This window comes from Moschus berezovskii, chromosome 3 (assembly GCF_049115385.1).
Source record: "Moschus berezovskii isolate FMDL1 chromosome 3, NW_MosBer_1.0, whole genome shotgun sequence".
NCBI classification, from domain to species: Eukaryota; Metazoa; Chordata; class Mammalia; order Artiodactyla; family Moschidae; genus Moschus; species Moschus berezovskii.
This window is the reverse complement of record NC_142462.1, coordinates 84,094,240-84,107,914: the sequence shown is the minus strand read 5'-3', so window position 1 is coordinate 84,107,914 and position 13,675 is coordinate 84,094,240. Positions and strand designations below refer to the sequence as shown.

General features: G+C 41.2%; 1 pseudogene; it reads right to left on the bottom strand.

Annotated features, from left to right (window-relative positions):
- Nucleotides 1-9,121: 9,121 nt before the first annotated feature.
- Nucleotides 9,122-10,547, bottom strand: LOC129552083 (U5 small nuclear ribonucleoprotein 40 kDa protein pseudogene; annotated as a pseudogene).
- Between the last annotated feature and the right edge of the window lie 3,128 nt (nt 10,548-13,675).

The following is a 13,675-nucleotide window of genomic DNA, read 5'->3' as shown; positions in this document are numbered from 1 at the left end:
ATGTTTTTCTGGAATTCTCTTGCTTTCTCCATGATCCAGCGGATGTTGGTAATTTGATCTCTGGTTCCTCTGCCTTTTCTAAAACCAGCTTGAACATCTGGAAGTTCACGGTTCACGTATTGCTGAAGCCTGGCTTGGAGAATTTTGAGCATCACTTTACTAGCGTGTGAGATGAGTACAATCGTGCGGTGGTTTGAGCATTCTTTGGCATTCCCTTTCTTTGGGATTGGAATGAAGACTGACCTTTTCCAGTCCTGTGGCCACTGCTGAGTTTTCCAAATTTGCTGGCATATTGAGTGCAGCACTTTCACAGCATCATCCTTCAGGATTTGAAAGAGCTCAACTGGAATTCCATCACCTCCACTAGCTTTGTTCGTAGTGATGCTAAGGTCCACTTGACTTCACATTCCAAGATGTCTGGCTCTAGGTCAGTGATCATGTTATCGTGACTATTTTGGTCGTGAAGATCTTTTTTGTACAGTTCTTCTGTGTATCCTTGCCACCTCTTCTTAATATCTTCTGCTTCTGTTAGGTCCATACCATTTCTGTCCTTTTCGAGCCCATCTTTGCATGAATGTTCCCTTGATATCTCTAATTTTCTTGAAAAGATATCTTGTTTTTCCTATTCTGTTGTTTTCCTCTATTTCTTTGCATTGATCGCTGAGGAAGGCTTTCTTCTCTCTCCTAGCTATTCTTTGGAACTCTGCATTCAGATGCTTATATCTTCCCTTTACTCCTTTTCACTCATCATTAGGGAAATGTAAATCAAAACCACAGTGAGATGTCACCTCACATCTGTTAGAAAGACTTTGATCAAAAAGACAGGAGACAACAAGTGTTGGCAAGGATGTGGAAAAAGGGGAACACCTGTGCATTGTTGGTGGGAATGTAAATCTGTGAAACCATTATGGAAAACTACCAGAAATTAAAACTAGAACTACCATATAATCCAATAAACTCACTTCTGGGCATATATCAAAAGGAAATGAAATTACTATCTCAAAGAGATAGCCAAAGTCTCATGTGCATTGTAGCATTATTCACAATAGATAAGAAACAGCCTAAATTTCTGTCAATGGAAAAAGAAAATGTGATATCACACACACACACAGACACGGGTACAATGCAACATTATTCAGCTATAAGAAAGAAGGAAATCCTGCCATTTTTCATGACATGGATGAAACTGGAGGACATTATTCTGTGAAATAAGCCATTGGCAAAAAGACAAATGCTGTATGATCTGACTTATGTGTGGAATCTAGAAAATTCAAAGTCACAGAAATGACAAAATAGTGGTTACCAGGGGCTCAGGAGTACGGTGAATAGGAGATATTGGTCAAAGGGTACAAACTTTTAGTTAAAAATGAGTAATTTCTGGAGCTCTATGTACAGCATAGTGACTATAATTAATAATGCAGCATTGTATACTTGACATTTGCTAAGCGAGTAGATCTTTTGCTCTCACTACACGTGTGCTCAGTTGCTAAGTCATGTCCAATTCTTTGTGACCCCGTGGTCTGTAGCCCACCAATCTCCTCTGTCCATGGGATTTCCCAGGCAAGAATATTGGAGTGGGTTGCCTTGTCCTCCTCCAGGGGATCTTCCCAACCAAGGGATCAAAACTGAGTCTCCTGCGTTGGCAGGTGGATTCTTTACTTACCACTGTGCCACCTGGGAAACCCTCTCTTTACACACACACACAAACAAGATAACTATGTAAGGTGATGTATGTGTTAATTACCTTTATTATGATAATCATTTCACTATGCACATGTATATCAAATCATTGCCTTAAATATACATAATTTCTATTTGTAAATTATAACTCAGTAAAGCTGGAGTTAAACAGTTTTAAATAATAAAAATCTATGTTTAATTTTTAAAATTTTATTTTTGTACGTTAAGAAATTTTTTTCCTACTATAAAGCCATAATATTTTTTCTCTTTTTCTTTTAAAAACATAAAGTTTTGTTATTTTCATCTAGGTCTTAAACACATGGAGAATTTAATCTTCTGTGTAGTGTGAGATGTTGAATCTAATTTATTTTCATATGTGGACAACCAACTATCTGATCACCATTTAGTGGACTCCCCACGGACAGGTAACATATCCACTCCGTCAAGCTCAACAGTTGTTCAGGCTAAAAACCATGGAGCTTTCAGACTCTTGGAGCTGATATCCAATCCATCAGCAAATCCTGACAGCTCTGCCCTAAGCAGACCTCCCCAGCCGGCCATTTCTCATCCCCACCAGCACTGCGGCTCAGCACCACACCACCCCCACCTTTTGCTTGGATTACTCTGTGGCCTCCTTAATTGGTCCTCCTCCTCCATATCTTGCTTCCCTACAGCTTCTTGTCTAGACATCAGCAGAGTCATGTTTTTGAAGACATATTTTTGATCATGCTATTCCTTACTCAAATTCAGAGTAAAATTGACAGTTACACTATGTTCTCAAGAAACGTGAGAGCTGGCTGCTCGCCACACCTCATTCCCTCCTCTCCCTCTCTTTCTCTTTCTTGCTTACTGCGCTGCAGACAGACTTGCTATTGCTCACACGCTGACTCTATTCCTACCTCAAGGCCTTTGCCACTTCTTCCTGCCATTTCTCTTTCCCAGATAACTGTACAGCTTGCTTTAACCTCTTTCAGACTTCTGATCAAATATCACTTTATCAAAGAGGGTCTTCCCTATTCATACTCTACTAAAATAGAACCTTTTAGATCCACTTACTTTATTTTCTTCATAACATTTACCACGGCTTAATGTCATAGTATATGTTCCGTTTATTGCATGTTCCACTTATTAGAAAGTAAATGTCCTGGGGGAAGGAATTTTGTTAGCTTTCTTCACCCATCTATTTCTTTTTAAAAAATTATTTATTTTTAAAAATTTATTTTTATTATTTATTTGCACTGTTAGGTCTTTGCTGCTGCATATGGGCTTTCTCTAGTTGCGAAGAGCAAGGACTACGCTTTAGTTGTGGTGCATGGGCTTCTCAGTGCAGTGTCTTCTCTTGTTGCAGAACACAGTTCTAAGAACAGAGGCTTCCGTAGCTGTGACTTGCTGGCTCTAGAGCATGGGCTCAGTAGTTGTGGCACATGGGTTTAATGTCTTCCCAGGATGTGGAATTTTCCCAGACCAGGGATGGCGCCCATGTCCACTGCACTGGCAGGTGGAGTCTTATCAGTGTAGCACCAGGGAAGTCCCACTCATCTATTTCGAAAGCCAGTAACAGGGCCTGGTACAGAGTAAAGCATTAAACACATGTGATAACTGAATGAATGAATAAACGAGTAAACGTTCCAACTGGGAAAAATAAAGTCAGCTTTTGGTAACAGTCGTACTGAATTGAGATTTAAGTCCTTCCACATTATTACCTTTATAAAAACTGCCTTAGCTATTTTTGGCCTTCATTTTTCCATTCCAGTTTTATAGCCAAATGTCAAGTTCCACATAAAATCATATTTGAATTTTGATTGGAAATTCATTGTATGTATACATTAATTTGAGGTGAATATCCTCATTTACTCAGGCTTTCTTTATGTCTTTCAATAATGTTTAGTAATTTTTAAAACTAAAGGGCATGTATTTATTTTCTTATAGTCATCATTTGGGAATACTCATGGCTAATACACACACAGGGTATAGGATCGTTCCTTTTGCATTTTCTAATTATAAGTGTGGGCTTCCCTGGAGGCTCAGCAGTAAAGAATCCACCTGCCAAAGCAGGAGAAACAAAAGACACGGGTTTGATCCTTGGATCTGAAAGATCCCCTGCAGAAGAGCATGGCAACTCACTCCAGTATTCTTGCCTGGAGAATTCCATGGACAGAGGACCTGGCGGGCTACAGTCAAAAGGGTCACAAACAGTTGTATATGACTGAAGTGATTTAGCATGTACATGTGTGTGTCTCTGTGTGTATGTGTGTACCACATCTTCTTTATCCATTCATCTGTCAATGGACATTTATGTTGTTTCCATGTCTTGGCTACTGTAAATAGTGATGTGATGAACACTGGGGAGCATGTATGTTTTCAAATTATAGTTTTGTCTGGGTATATGCCCAGGAGTGAGATTTCTGAATCATATGGCAACTCTATTTTAGTTTTTGAGGAATCTCTACATTGTTTTCATTATGACTCTACCAACTTGCATTCACAATAATAGTGTAAGAGTGTTCCCTTTTTTCCACAGCTTCTCCAGCATTTCCTATTTATAGACTTTTTAAAGATGGCCATTCTGACTAGTGTAAGGTGATAACCTCATTGTAGTTTTGATTTGAATTTCACTAATAATTAGTGATGTCAAACATCTTTTCATGTGCCTATTGGCCATCTGTACATCTTCTTTGGAGAAATACCTATTTAGGTCTTCTGACCATTTTCTGATTGAGTTGTTTGGGTTTTTTAAATTGAGTTTGAAGAGCTGTCTGTATATTTTGGAAATTAAGCCCATGCCAGTTGCTTAATTTGCAAATATTTTTTCCCTGTCCAGAGATTGCCTTTCCATTCTGTTTATGGTTTCCTTGCTGTGCAAAAGCTTGTAAGTTTGATTTGGTCCCCGCTTTTGGTTTTTGCTTATATTTCTATTGCTTTGAGAGACTGACCTAAGAAAACATTGGTACGATTTATGTCAGAGAATGTTTTGCCTCTGTTCTCTTTTAGGAGTCTTTGTGTCAAGTCTTGTATTCACCTTTAAGCCACTTTTGGTTTGTGTTTGTATATGGTGTGAAGGTGTGTTCTCACTTCATTGATTCACATGTAGCTGTCCAGCTTTTCCAGCACCACTTGCTGAAGAGACTGTTTTTTCCCCATTGTATATTCTTGCCTCCTTTGTGGAAGATTAATTGTCCATTGGTGTGTGGGTTTATTTCTGGGCTCTCTATTCTGTTCCATTGATCCATATGTCTGTTTTTGTGCCCGTACCATTGTATTTTGGTTACTGTAGCTTATAGTATTGTCTGAAGTCTTGGAGGATTCTTCCTCCTGTTTTGTATTTTTTTCCCTAAGGATTGCTTTGGCAATTAACATATACCTCTTGTTTTGTTGTTGTTCAGTCACTAAGTTGTGTCCGACTCTTTGCGACCCCATGTACTGCAGTATGCCAGGCTTTCCTCTCCTTCACCGTCTCCTGGAGTTTGCTCAGGCTCATGTCCATCACATCAGTTATTCTATCCAACTATCTCATCCTCTGTTGCCCCCTTCTCCTCCTGCCCTTAATCTTTTCCAGTATCAAGGTCTTTTCCAGTAAGTCAGTTCTTCACATCAGGTGGCCAAAGTAATGGAGCTTCAGCCTCAACATCAGTCCTTTCAATGAATATTCAGGGTTGATTTCCTTTAGGATTGACGGGTTTGATCTCCTTGCTGTCCAAAAGACTCTCAAGAGTCTTCTCCAGCACCACAATTGGAAAGCAGAAATTCTTCAGTGCTCAGTCTTCTTTACAATCCAACTCTCACATTCACACTTGACTACTGGAAAAATGATAGCTTTGACTATATGGACCTTTCTCAGCAAAGTGATGTCTCTGCTTTTTAATATGCTGTCTAGGTTTTTCATAGCTTTCCTTTCCAAGGAGTAAGCACCTTTTAATTTCATGGCTGCAGTCACTGTCCACAGTGATTTTTGCAGCCCAAGAAAATAAAATCTGTCTCTCTTTCCACTTTTCCCCCTTTTATTTGCTATGAAGTTATGGGACCAGATGCCATGCTCTTAGTTTTTTGAATATTGGGTTGTAAGCCAGCTTACACTCTGTTCTTTCTTCCTCATCAAGAGGCTCAGAAAATAACAACGAGAGATAATAAAGCCTTCTTAAGTGATTAATGCAAAGAAATAGAGGGAAACAACTGAATGGGAAAGACTAGAGATCTTTTCAAGAAAACTGGAGATATCAAGGGAACAATTCAAACAGGATGGGCACAGTAAAGGACGGCAACAGTAAGAACCTAACAGAAGCATAAGAGATTAAGAAGAGGTGGCAAGAATACACACAAGCACTAAACAAGAAAGGTCTTAATGACCTGGATGACCACGAGGGTATGTTCACTCACCTAGAGCCAGACATCCTAGAGTGGGAAGTCAAGGAGGCTTTAGGAAGCATTACTATAAACAAAGTTAGTGCAGGTATTGGAATTCTAGCTGAGCTATTTCAAATCTTTAAAGATGATGCTGTTAAAGTGCTACACTCAATATGTCAGCAAATTTGGAAAACTCAGCAGTGGCCACAGGCCTGGAAAAGCTCAGTTTTCACTCCAATCCCAAAGAAGGGCAATGAGAAGAATGTTGAAACTGTTGCACAATTGCACTCAGTTCACATGGTCGTTAAGGTAATGCTCAAAATCCTTCAAGTTATGCTTCAGCAGTACATGAACCAAGAACTTCCAGATGTACAAGCTGGATTTAGAAAAGGCAGAGGAACCAGAGAAATTGGTTCCAACATTGGTTCCAAATTCCCAACATTCATTGGATCCTAGAGAAAGCAAGGGAATTCCAGAAAAACTTCTGCTTTATTGACTATGCTAACACTTTTGGCCACCTGATGCGAAGAACTGACTCATTGGAAAAGACCCTGATGCTGGGAAAGATTGAAGGGAGGAGAAGAAGGGGATGATAGAGGATGAGATGGTTGGATGGCATCACCGACTCAATGGATATAAGTTTGAGCAAGCTCCGGGAGTTGGTGATGGACAGGGAGGCCTGGCGTGCTGCAGTCCATGGGGTCACAAAGAGTCAGACATGACTGAGCGATTGGATTGAACACCTTCGACTGTGTGGATCACAACAAACTGTGGAAGTTCTTAAAAAGTGAAGGGAATACCAGACCACCTTACCTGTCTACTAAGAAACCTGTATAGTTAACATATACTTGTAAAAGTATAATCAATAAGCAATTTAATTTTTGATATAATCTATCAAGTTCCCTCCTCACCCTTGGTCTTGTATACCATGACTTCTGTCTGGATTCACTTGTTTTTTCTCACTGATCTACAACTTTTCATGATTCTCTAAGTGTGTGTCTATGGGTAGGAAACTGGAATAGTTCTCATATGTCTGAAATGTCTTTCTCTTGACTGCATCCTAGATGCTAGCTTATGTGGCATAGGATCCTAGGTAATCAAAATTTTCCCTTGGCACTTTGAAAATATCACTCCAGTGCCTCTGGCCTCTACTTTTCCTGATGAGAAGTCCTCTGTTGTCTGGTTGACATCTGTTGTACATTGTCTTTTCTCATCTCTCCAGTAGCTTTTAGCATTTCTCTTTACCCATGACACGAGAAGCTTCTGTACCAAGTTTCACTATGTGGACTCCCTGTCATTCAGGCTGCTTGATGCTTACAACACTTTCGATCTGAGGGCCTGTGAATTTCTTCAGTGCTTAAAATTTCTCAGTTGTTTTATCTTCAAAGTAGACTTACTTCCATTTTCTCCATTCCCGTTTTTGGCGGGGGAAATCTACAATCTATCCCTGGGACCTCTTGTTGATATGTTTTAATCTCTTTGCTAAATCCGCTAGATCCTGGAGAAATGATAGCATTCAATTTACCATTTTGTCTTCAACTGTATCTAGTCTAGACTTTAACTTTCTTTTTTTAATTTTACTGTCAGTGTTATACTTTTAATTTCTTAAATTTCTAAGCTTTTAATCATTTGTATTTGATTTATACATGACAGTTCTATTTCATAATTCCTTATTTTTCAAACATGTTTTATATTTACATATATGAGTTCTTGTATTGAGTGTTGATTTTATTCCCTTTCTTTAGCTGCAGATGGCTTCAGGTGCTTTGAATTTTTAATACCATCTGATTATGAGTGGGAAGTTTTTGTGTTGATATTTTGTTTCATTTATTCTTCCTTTCTCTTAGCTACCTCTCTCTTTCTGGTGATTTTGGGGTTCCCAGGCAAGGCAGAACCAGTTCTTTTCTCACTGCTTTGGGTATGCTGCACTGAGGGGCACTGCAGGGATCTCAGACTCAGCCTCTTTGTTAACCATGAGTCTCGGTGGTGCAGCCCCTGTCCTCTGTACACCCACACGAACGTACTGCTACATTCTGCCTCCTTCCTGGAGGGGGCTGGAGCTGTGGGGCTCCAGGCTCCATCTCTCAGGTTGTAGTATGTCTAGTGTCTTATGGGAGCTGGCCTGCTCCAGGACTAGATGCCAAGCAAGTCCGCTCTTCTGCCCTTCAGAACCCCAGCTGGTCCTGCCCATTTGGTTTACTCAGCTTGCACTTGTCTTCCGTCAGTGCCCTGTGTCCAGAACAGAGGGGGATGCACCCAAGGACCCACATGCCCCATGTCATTCTGAATAAAAAAGCAAGAACACCTACCCAAACGTTTGGCACATGAGGCCCTGTTCTTCACTGGATGGGGGCATCCCAGGAAGCCATGCAGGCACTGAACCAAGAAAGCACGTGCTGTCCATAGTCAACTGCAGTTGACAGGACAAGTCGAGTGATGTTCCATGTTTTCTCAGAGCTGCTTCCACAAGGTTCCACCCAGGGAACGTCTTTCAAATCAGTGCTGGAGGAGTGTTTCCTGTTGAAAGATATTCTAATAGAATTTCCTCTTCATCATGGCTGCAAGCAGTTGGATTTCAGTGATTTCTTTTCCTCCTGGATGTCATTTGCTTTCTTCCCCTCTATGACTTTTTATTTCCAAATCTAGTTTCTTAATTACCTTATAGTGCTTACAGTTTTCTTTATACACCATCTCAACACTTTTTATGGAGAGAAGCAAGTATAAATAGAAAAGAAAAAACAGAACTCACTCCTTTTAGCAATATTAAGTGTTGACATTTTTCTCTATGATTGAAGTTAATTTGTTGAGATATAATGGACATGAAACATTATATTAGTTTCAGGTGTATGACATATAATTTGATATTTGTATATATTGCAAAATGGTCACCACAATAAGTCTATTTAACATCCATCACCTCACATAGACATAATTTTTTTCTATGATAAGAATTTTTAAGATCTCTTAGCAACTTTCAGATTTACAGTAAGTATTGTTTTTTTTTTTAAAGGCATCTAGTTGGCTTTTAATACAAAATGAGTCAGAGAAACAAAGAAAGAAAATATACAAGTTATTGAACTAAAAAAAAAACAAACTGACAAATACATTCAGTCACATTCCCTGTCTTCAGCCTGGATTAGGAAACAGGAAATGATGAACCAACCAATGTCTGTCCTTTTGAAGAAACCTTATTTTAAAAAAAAAAATAGAGGAAAAAAATAAAACAATCCCTAAAATCTGGCAGGTGGTTTTAAGAGGCCACTGGAAGCTTGCCTTAGTCATCCTGGTGAACTGGGACACTGGTGGTTTGGAACATGGCTACCTCCTCCTCATTTCTTGCTACTAACAATCTTCATCTGAAGGGAGGATGCTGGCTTGGACATCATTTGATGCCACTTATGCTGTCTGAGGTCTCAGGGTCAAGCAGTCTTGTGGAGTCTTCCGTTCCATATCTTCACGGAATCTCCCCCATATACAGTCTCTTGTCACTGGATGCTGAGAGAATGATGGGTCCATCGGGGTGGAAAGCCACTTCATTGATGGAGCCAGCGTGGCCCGGGAGCTTATACAAAATCCTCCTGCTTGTGGTATCCCAGACGTAGACAAACCTGTCAGCTGAGCCAGCTGCTATCTTGCTTCCATCAGGTGACCAAGAACATCTCAGAAGATTCTTTTCAAAGTTGTGCACATTTCCTTGAAATATCTTCACACACCGCTCTTTGGGAGCAAATGGCCGGACATCCCAGACCCGCACTGTATTGTCCATTGCATTGGACAAGAGGTAAGAGCCTTCAGAACTTAAACTCAGGCCAGTCACTGAATCTGCATGACCTCTCATCGTGTAGGTCAGTTTATTTTGGCGCAGGTCCTTGATATCGTTGTCTATTCCACCAGAAATAATCTGATCACTTGTATCATTGAAAGTCACAGCTAAAACTTGGTAGGTGTTCTGAAATGTCTGGATGGCCGCTTTCTTGTGGATATCCCAAAGCTTAACTGTACCGTCGTCACTGCCAGTGCAAACAAGCTGGGGGCCCCTCCTGGCTGGGTAACAGGAATTCACAAAGGAAGTATGCCCCTTCAGTCTTTTAACCCTCTTGCCTGTTTCACTATCCCACACTGCCACAGTTTTATCTGTGGATGCTGAGAAGAGCATATTGCCATCTGTGTAATAATGAAGTTCCATCACTGCTCCACTGTGTCACTTCAAGGTAGCATAGTTATCGCAGACACCATAGACATTCCACAACAATATCAGTTGGTCAAATCCTGCAGATGCTAAGGTGGATCCGTTGGGGTGAAACTTGCAGCAATACACTTCCCCTTCATGTCCTGAGAGAAGCATGATTGGGGCTTGAAGGGAGGAACATCTTGGAGGACCCGCTTGCAGCAAAGCTCCCGGCACCGCCTGCTGCTGCCCGGCTCCAGGACCCGACCCTGCTGCTCCCAACAGTAATTCATGTCGCTGCCACTTGACTGGGACCAGTGGCAACTCTGGGCCCTTAACGCTTCTGCTGTTCTATCATGGCGGCAGCCACTCTCCTCAGGCCGCCACTGACCGCGCCGACACCCTCCTACAGTAAGTATTGTTAATGTCACTATGCTGAACATTATATTCCCATGAATGACATATTTAATATTTAATAACTGGAATTTGTAGTTTTTGACCATGCTCACCCATTTTGACTACCCCTTCCCCTATTCCCTGTTTCTGGCAACTACCAGTCTGTTCACTTTAATTTCTTTCTTGAAGATTCCACATAGAAGTGTAATCATACAGTATTTATCTTTGTCTGATCCACTTCACTTACAAGCGTTTCAATAAAAACAAAAATTAAACCTGTAAGCTGTTTTTCCAGTTTTCTCACATGTGACTACACTGTCAGATTCACAGAAAATGCCACATTTCCCTATTCCCTTCTGGCCAACTGCTGACACTGCTGTGAGGGTCCCAGCCTGTGACATGGAAAAGGACCCCAGGTTAAGGGACAATGGCTGTCAGGGTGCATATTAAGCCTGGAGGTGAGAGAAACCAATTAGCCTTGCCAAGCAATACCCCGACAGGGCCCCCATAGCTGGGAGTTCAGTGAGAAAATAATTAGATATTCAGGATGGGATGAAATGAAAGGCTCTTTTGAGGAAAAGAACACTGTTTCTCAGAGAAGTAGGGAAACGCCTGTGGGAATAGCACTTTCAGAGGGGCCAGGGGACAGAGAGAACTTCAGAGGGTCTGTGCGTCTGGCACTGAGGCCACTCTCCTGCCCTCCCAGCTGGCTCTGAACAGCAAGGAGCCTTGGGACCACAACAGCTTTGTGGAAAAACACAACAGTTGCAAATGCAGCATTTCTTCGGCATCAAATCACTATTCTACCAACAGGGTCAAGAATCCTTCTCCAGCGCCCTGTGAGAACATTTTATTGTGTTTGTCCTACAGAGAAGTTGCAGACCAGCTCACACTTCTCTAGGGCCAACTGTGAGACAGAAATTCAACAAAAACAATGGATTCAGCTTCCTCTGCCAGCAGGGGAGGGAGGAGAGGTGTCCATATTTTATGAACAAGGCAATCACATCTCCTAGAAACTTGGAGTTGTTCAAAATTGACACGATGCGGAGGAAAGGCTCTGAACTTGGCCTCTGACCCCACAGCCTCTGCACCTTCCACCCCTATGCAATGCTACCTGCCAAAAATGTACCCTATTCCAAAGTTATAAAACTGCCAGCTCAACCAATTATTTACAACCATCACTAAAAACCACCGTGACCAGCTGGCGCAATAACATGGATGCTTCTCAAGACTGTGCTGGGAAAGCTCCTTTTACATTTCCCCCAGTGACTGGCTCCTGATAAATTTTCCCAAACAGATCTTTCTCCCACGTGCACTTGCCCAGGGGCTCTGACAACACTTTGAATTTCTGCCTAGTGAGACCCTTTTCTGACTTCTGGCCTTCAGAACTGTGAGACAATAAATTTGTCTTTTTAAGCCACTTAGTTTGCAGTTATTTGTTACAGCAGCAATAAGAGATTAATGTACTCACAGAAAGTGCCTAGAAGGGGCCTTGTGGAGAAAAATCTTCCAAGCATGGCACTGTCAACTTTTCTATTATCACACCATTGTGGGCTTAGGTAACCAGAAGTCAAAGTGGAGCATTCTTAATTTTAAGATCAACTAGATCCCCACACATATATCACCCTCCTCTTCCATGCTATGCAGAGCATCAAGGAAGAGCCAGCAGTGCACTTCCAGTGCATGCTTATCTGCACTAACCTGGGCCACACACATTGCAGCCAAGGTGACAGTCTGTCTGTCTTGCCTGTTTTGGGGTTGGGCCTGCCCTGCCTCATCCTGAAGGTGTCTGTTGGTTTCTTGCTTCCCCTGCTAGAATAGGTACCTTTGAAAAGTGGTCATGTGTCTTATCATTCTTGTGTCTTTCACAGATGTTTGCACACAGTGGGGCTCAACGAATAGTTTTGGAATGAATGAATCAGTGAAGAAAGTCTATCAACTCCTATACCATGGAATGAAACAAAGCATTATTCGGTGAAAATATATTTCAGGGCATCTTGAGATTTCACCGGCAGAGGGAGGCGTGTTCTCCAGTGACTGACAGACTTCTTACCTGCCACACGCCAGGCAACACAGCTTATGCAGGGGTCTCCCACATCTGGATACCCTTTCATAGTTCATACGTGTAAAAATGGGACAAACTTCGCGACTGAACAACAGCAATCAATCATGAATTTTATTGGAGGAGACCTCCGATTCTCAAACATGCAAATGCACACAGAGAATAACAAATGATCTTCAATCAGATCAACAGCAGAACCGCCGTTTGCCATCAGGCACTGTGCTGCATGCTTTACATGCATTATCAAGGATTCTCATAAAATCTTTGAGGCAGGTTTCACTTTCCTCCCATTTTGCCCATAAGGTAATTGTGCTATAGTGTGCTCATCTGCCTTGCCCAGGGTTCTGTGAGATAAGTGACGACGCTGAAGGTCTCCCAGCTCTGCCTGACTCCAGCCTCTCCCAGTCTGCAGCCCGGTCTCCCTGGACCCACAGGATGGAATGCGTTTCCCTGGATGCCAGGGGCATGTTCCACACAATCCATCTGCTGCCACCCAAACCCGGCACTTTGAAACTACTTTGAATTCAAAAATAGGAGCACACACTCTAAATTCCATAATCTTAGTAAATTCTTCTCTGAGCATACAAGTTTTTTAAAAACTTATAATGGATTTAAAACAGCAGCCCAGCTGACTTCAAAGGTTTAGTTTGAATAACCATTTTTCATGGAGTTGTTAACTTGGAAAGATGAGTTATTAATTTTGCAAGATTCAATTTTTAACTTTATAAAATGAGGACTTTATTTATTTATTTATTTTTAAAAAGGTCTTTATCAGAATTCTATTCTGGTCCACTGAATTGCATTTATTCTATTTAAGTGATCTCTTGTAGAAACAGAATGGATAGACTAGAAATTCCACAAAATAAAATCTGGTCTTTTGATACTTAGGCCAATTCAGTAAAACTAATAAACAAATATAACAACACATAGCTCAAGGACAACTGGCAAATGAAGCATTTGTAAAAACTGTAGAGTTGAATCCTATCTTCACTGTCAGAATGGTGATTTTGAGTAATGAAATGGTGACT